Here is a 7,815-nt window from a genome sequence, read left to right as displayed (position 1 = left end):
TGTTGAAAATACGAACCATGCATGTTGCATTTTTATTTTTATTTCAAAAAGTAAACGGTAAATCTGTCTACTTCTTGGTATTTTTGCTGTATATAGTGTTCCTATAAAAACTAAGTTTAAAATATGACTTAAATGATACTATTTTGAATTTTATGACACTTTGTTTTTAACCGACCCAATTTTTACTTGGCTGAAATCACTTACATTTCATGGTGCTCTTCCATAGATAAAAATTTGTAAAAAATAAATGTCTGTAAAAGAATACTTATTTCATCTTGTTTAAACTTTAAACACCTTTACAGCATCTGTACACACCAACTGCATGCCCATATTTGGAAATTTGAATGAATTATGGAACTTTTATATACCCCAGGGGTGAAAATAAACTGGACAAAAGCCGAGCGTGGGGGTGGTTTTGAAAAAATCGGTATATTTTTTTAAAAAGCATGGAAAGCCTACCTACAAATTTGCATGTAGTTCAGTGAAATGATGCTGATTAAGAAAATAATTAATTAGATTATATTTGGATATGTGCCCATTAGAGGTGCACTACCTTAAGCCCCCTTTTTTACAGAACGACCCTCATACACGTGCTGAAGCAATAACTTTTAAATTGTACTCGTCTTTACCAATGTTTTCACTCACTTCCAATCTTGAAAGTGACAGGAAACTACGCGTACGCACTGACTTCTTATACAATATGTCACTTAATACTGGTACTTTAGGTTTGTTGTTAGTGATGGTGGTTAGTTTTGTCTCTTTTATTGGTAAAAAAATATTATTTAGAAAATAATGCAATCTCATCCGCAATTTTTAAGCGAACATCGATTTGTTGGTATGAAGGCTATTTAAAATACTGACTATTTGGAATGTTTATGAAATAATATAATAAAGCCTGAGTACCTCACGGTATATCTGACCATTATTTAAATGTTCATGATTACAAGTAACTTACGGTCCATACTGTTCATAATTTCATATGACCGATGTGTTATGTGACCGATGTGTTATATGACCGATGTGTTATGTATATAATAACGTTTGCCAAATTTTATGATGGCCAGTAACTAACTAACTGCAAACTATAAATTTTATTGAAATTTCAGTATAGCTAGTAACTTACTGTTTATTACAACGATTATAGAAATTCAATAATTGTTATTAACGTACATAATATTAGAACGTTGATAACATTGCATGATGGCTAGTAGATTGCTGCATATCAGAAAGTGTGTTGCAATTTCATGCTGACGGGTAAAATACTGTTTATTAAAAAACGGTTATTGCAATTTCATTATAGCTAGTAACTTGCTGTAAAACAAAACTTTTATCGCATTTTCATGATGGTGGTAATTTGCTATATATAAGAACGTTGTTTGGAATTCCATAATGGTTAGTAACGTCATGAATATTAGACATGTACAGAATTGTATTATTATTGCAGGTATCTTACTAAATATTATCAATTGTATTGAATGGCACCATCACAATTATACTTTAATGAATATTTGAGCGTTTATTGAATTCCATGATGACTGGAACCTTAATGTATATTACCATGTGTATTCCATTTCACGATACCTAGCAACTAGATTTGGTAACTTGCTTCATATTGAAATGTTATTATTGCTAGTAACTTACTGTATACCTTTTATAAATTGTATTATGGCTAGTTACTTACTGTATATTAGTGCGCAATAGCCGTAGCTGGATGAGCCATTTTGAGCGGTCTCGTCACGGTAGAAGGTCACGCTTGAGTAACTTTTGTCGAACTCTGAATTTGAGACCTCACAAGATTTGTTTTGCCCGCCTAGCTCCAAGGACGTTCCGCAGTCGGTCTCTACGTGTGTAAGTAATCCTGACACTCCGTATCTGAAAAGGTTGAAGAAATATATCGACTATATACAACTTCTTCATAAGATGCAATTTTTGATATACAAACACTGGAAACGTCCTCTTGTCTATGATACAACATAACCATATAGCTTTCCCGTGAATGACTTAAAGGGGCCTTTTCACAGATTTTGGCATTTTTTAACTTATTCATTAAATGCTTTATATTGATAAATGTAAACATTGAATCGTAAAAGCTCCAGTAAAAAATCAAGAAAAAATTTAAAAAAAGGAAAAGAACATTGCCCGGAGCAGGTTTCGAACCAGTGACCCCTGGAGTCCTGCCAGAGTCCTGTAGTAAAAACGCTTTAGCCTACTGAGCTATTCAGCCGTGTACTCATTGTTGACGTATTTTATACCTTATATAAGCAATCTTCGTAGTTTCACAAAATTTAACGACAAAAACAGAACTCTCCAAATTATTCAATCGTTTCGCGTTGCAACGCTTTATAATTTTTAGGTTTTAAAATCGTCAAAAGATACATATAATGGCTATATTAGAGCATGGTTAATGTTCAGCATTACTGTTTCCTCACAAATATCATAACTAAAACGAAAACTTACGAATCTGAAACAACTTTTTTCAATTTTGTCAATTTACCAAAGCGTGAAAATATCCCTTTAACATCTTACAACATTAAACATTTAAATCGTTACGTTGAAAAGGCAAGACACTTCCATAACATTATTAATTTGAAGAAATGTCCTAAATTTTGGTCCTGATTAGCCCATGGTTACGTCATACTAAGTATGTTAGGCCACATATGAGGAACTGTGAACTCCAACCCAATCCTTGTACGGATCTAATGCGTGTATGAACGATTTTTTAATCGATCACATCTCCGGGGACACTATAAATTGCATCCAATAACGCACTTGGTTGTTCGTTTAGTGCAGTGGTTGGTACACGCGCTACTTATCGCGGCGACCCGGGCTCAATTCACCCTTTCCCGAAGCATGTAAAATTGATTGGTTGTTACCATACCGGCAGGCAAGTTTTTCATCGGGTACACCGGCTTCCCCCACAACACACCACCATACCAAAATAACAATAAAAGTGTGCCCTTCTGACCTAGCTACATTTAGCTTACCGGTTGACTGTACTTCCGGTGGTGATACTACACGCGCACATCATACTTCCGGAAGCCGGGGTGTTGTAGGCAGCCGCGTAGACATCGAGCACCACGTAAGGAGCCGTAGCCTCCGTTTCCTGGCACATCTGCACGACTGCGGAAAAGATCAGTGATTGCATTAAATCCAACTGTTCTTATATAAGTCGCGTTCTGAGAAAACTGGGCTTAATGCATGTGCGTAAAGTGTCATCCCAGATTAGCCTGTGCAGTCCGCACAGGCTAATCAGGGACGACACTTTCCGCCTAAACTTGATTTTCGGTAAGAGGGGACTTCCTTGAAATTAAAAATACCATAAAAGCGGAAAGTGTCGTCCCTGAGTCTAATCTCGGACGACACTTTACGCACATGCATTAAGCCCAGTTTTCTCAGAACACGTCAGATATATTTATAACAATAATCTTTGCTTAAATCTTTTGTTATCGACATCATACTGACCAAAACACACACAACCCGCATTGCATCCAGTCAAGTAAAAACTATTTTGGTTCATTTAATAATTATGTATCTAATTTCTGTATACACGATTGCGTATCAGTCCGGGATTGTTTTGTTCACTACAATTATTCAGGACAATTATAATGCCTGTTGATTGTCCACGTACCCTTCAGTCTGCTAGTGGCCGCGCTGGTGCTACAAGGCGTGTCAACAACGGGATCAGCCACTGAAACTAGATGCACGAACAGGTGGTATGGTTATATACATCAGGTCAAATGAGCCTTGTTCTGATAACACCGAGCTTAATGTATTTGCGTAAAGTATTGTCCTCTTTAATGATATTTTCTGTTGATAGAAAGTATCTTGTTAGCAAAAATCAAGTTTAGGCGGAAAGTGTCGTCCCTGATTAGCCTGTGCGGACTGCTAATCTGCGATGACACTTTACGCACCTGCATTAATATGTGCGACTTCTCCACTTACTAGATTTTTGCGAAGAAGAGACACCCTGTAATTAAAAAAAATTAGACCAAATGGAAAGTGTCGTCTCTACTTAGCTTGCGCGGAACGGACACTTTGCATAAAGCCCTGTGTCCAGAACGCTGCTCTGATAATTTTCAGTATACCTAACTGTAACAAGAGCACCGCCAGTATACCTAACTGTAACAAGAGCACCGCCAGTATACCTAACTATAACAAGAGCACCGCCAGTATACCTAACTGTAACAAGAGCACCGCCAGTATACCTAAATGTAACAAGAGCACCGTCAGTATACCTAACTGTAACAAGAGCACCGCCAGTATACCTAACTGTAACAAGAGCACCGCCAGTATACCTAACTGTAACAAGAGCACCGCCAGTATACCTAAATGTAACAAGAGCACCGTCAGTATACCTAACTGTAACAAGAGCACCGCCAGTATACCTAACTGTAACAAGAGCACCGCCAGTATACCTAACTGTAACAAGAGCACCGCCAGTATACCTAATTGTAACAAGAGCACCGCATAACGGGTGCCAACGCTCGGCTGCGGGTGCAGTTTTGAATAAATGAAGGCTTTTCAAATTATTTTTTTAGAGGTCACAGTGACCTTGACCTTTTACCTAGTGACCCAAAAATGAATATGGCGTGTAGAACTCATCAAGGTGCATCTAAATATGAAGTTTCAAAGTTGTAGGTGGAAGCACTTTGATTTTAGAGCCATTGTTAAGGTTTTAGCACGGCGGACGGCGGACGACGAGCTGGCTGTGACAATACCTCGGGTTTTCTCCGAATAACAGCCGAGCTAAAAATGACATCATAGAAAACGGTCACATATGTATTTAAAGGGGCTTTTCACGTTTCGGTAAATTGACAAAATTGTAGTTGTTGTTATGATTTTTGTTAGTAAACAGCAATACTGAAGATTTACCATGCTCTAAAATATCCATTATATGCATCTTTTGACGATTTCAAAACCTGAAAATTTTAAAGCGTTGCAACGCGAAACGATTGAATAAATGGGAGAGTTTTGTTCTTGTTATAGTTCGTGATATCACGAAAATTGCTTTTATAATGTCTACAAGTCAACACTCAGTGTGTGAGCGCGGATGGCAGAGTGGTATAAGCGATATAATTTTTCTCCATGGGCCAGTGGTTCGAGCCCAGTTGCGTTTTTTTTTTCTGTCTTGCTTTTTACTGGAGCTTTTTAAATCCAATGTTTACATTTATCAATATAAAGCATTTAATGACACAAATCCATAAATGCCAAAATCTGTGAAAAGCCCCCTTTAACGGTATGTTTTCATTCTGTCCAGCCCGTCTATGAAACCGTTGATCCTGCACAATGAGTACTATTCCATCAGGTGACTCTTTGCCTTGTATACGGGAATACTCATACTTACAGACAAAAAATTTCCAAACCATCGCCATTCGACTGCATTCATTTTGAAATGCTCTAAGCATTGTTATTACTAAAAGGTAATCGATTACTCCAAGGTTAAGGGTTGTAACTAAACCTATTTTTAAACAAAACTAGAGCCGGCCTCATAAATCGGGATACATCGGGATACATCGCCTATCTCCGGAATTTATGCCATAAATCGTCGGGTGATCAAGACTGCCGTACTCATAAAATATTCATAACTACCTGACGCGCTGACATTTTTCAAATAACAATCGAATGTGTTCGTAAATATATACTATTGAAACATTTTCATATGGTAGTGAACGATATTATTTTCGTTATTTCATCAAACGTTACTGCATCGTCTGGTTGGGTGGAAGGTCCGAGCTGCATATGGTTTTGTAACAAGATGATTTTGTTTTATTTGTGAGGATTTATTGTTGACGTTTTTAGTTTTAACGATGCGTTTTATTTAAAATCCATGCATCAGGTTATAGACTGTTTCTGAACTAAGCAGAAAATAATGCAAACTCATATGCGAATAACTAACGACCATTGTGAAGTTGAAACGTGAACGCATAGTTACGGCATAATTTCTGTGCTAAGTAGTGGCGGAAGAGATCACAATGAAATACCCTTTGAAAACACAACAAACTACACACAGCATGGAATAGCATGTTACTGGCGCATACTCATATTTACCCAATTAGCAACTACCTACATGCAACGTCCACTAGAATAATGAAAAATAAATGTCGATTTTTTTTTAGTCGCGTCGCACCGATATTTACATTCTTTAAATACGTGTGACATAAAATGCGAAAGCCTGACGGGACTTGAACCTGAAAATCATTGATGTTGAATCGAGATCGGCTTTCGTGGTCGCGTCTAAATAAGCATTTGGTACGGTATAAGTCCTCTAAGCCCTCTTCAATGCCGCTGGGTTTAAACGGAAATATTAAATAAAAATATCGGTTTTCTTTCAGTAGGGAATTTAGAGAGAGAAAACAAATTAATTCAAATGCCAAATTTATTTTTCTCAGGGCTGTAATAAAAAGGACTGAAAATGTATTCAAAGTTGGAAATAAAAATTATCTTTTCAGTTATATGCTTAATATACATCACACTTTTTGAGGGTTTCGCTTTTTAATTCGTAAGTAATTGCTTTGGTATTGATCTTGGTAAACTACATGGCTTTACAAGAGCATGTGCGTGTAAATCGGTCAAATAATAGTTTGCGTCGTTCAGGCAGTATTTATCGATTCCAAAATTAAATATGCATCCGAATGCAATTATTCATAATCGTTAATGATTCCTATGTACTTTGTTGTTAAATGTACGTTTATACTACGTATAGTGTAGAAATGTTATATTACATAAAAAACGAGCCGTACTCCGTGAAAATGGGGTTTAATGCATGTGCGTTCGTTTTCGTCCCAGATTAACATTTGCAGTCCGCACAGGCTAATAAGGGACGACACTTTCCGCCTTTATAATATTTTATGTATAAAGAAAGTATCTTCTTAGCACAAATCCAGTTTAGGCGGAAAGTTTTAGTCCGCACAGGCTTAAAATTAGGTTTGTTAAAATTATTAAATATTGGTTTAAAGTTATGAACAATGAAAATATCATTATGCAAACTGTGTACAAACAAGCCTTGAGCGATTGTAATAAAGGTTATACAAACTGGGTCTCAAATGTCAAGAACATGTTAAATAATTTTGGATTCGGTTATGTATTTGAAAATCCTAACGTTGTACATGTTAATAGTTTTATTAGCGAGTTCAAATGTAGACTTGTCGACAATTTTAAACAAGAGTGGTACGGTAAAATGAATAATAGTACTGTATTAGATATGTATAAAGCTTTTAAAAGCTGTTTGGAATATGAACCATATTTAGATTTACTTCCTAGAAGCCTTCGATTATTTTTTGTAAGATTGAGAGTCTCTGCACATCCGTTGAGTATACAAACTGGCAGATACGCCCGAAATAACATACCACGTAATGAACGTTATTGTTTATGTTGTAATGTCTTGGATTTAGAAGACGAATACCATTTTATATGTATATGCCGCTGTTACACTGATTTAAGGAAAAAATATATTAGTCGCATATTTTATTTTAACCCATCTGTATATAAATTCCACAAGTTATTAGCCTCATGTGACAAACCAGTCATTTCAAATGTATGTAAATATATGAAAGAAGCTTTTGCTATAAGAAATGCAATTCTTAATAATGCTGTTTAATAAATTTCATTACCGCTTTGATAGAATTTACGTATTCATGCAATTTGATTGTGTTTATTTATATTTGAATTCTTAAATGACCATTTATGTTATGTAATGTTATGTTGTTATACCTATTCATGTGACAGAAAATAATGTGTATATTTGTGTATTAAGACGATGTACTTATGTATAAGTCTGAATAAACTGTCTGTCTGTCTGTCTGTCTGTCTTATTTG

Source organism: Dreissena polymorpha, chromosome 11 (assembly GCF_020536995.1).
Source record: "Dreissena polymorpha isolate Duluth1 chromosome 11, UMN_Dpol_1.0, whole genome shotgun sequence".
NCBI lineage: Eukaryota > Metazoa > Mollusca > Bivalvia > Myida > Dreissenidae > Dreissena > Dreissena polymorpha.
This window is presented reverse-complemented; position numbering follows the sequence as displayed.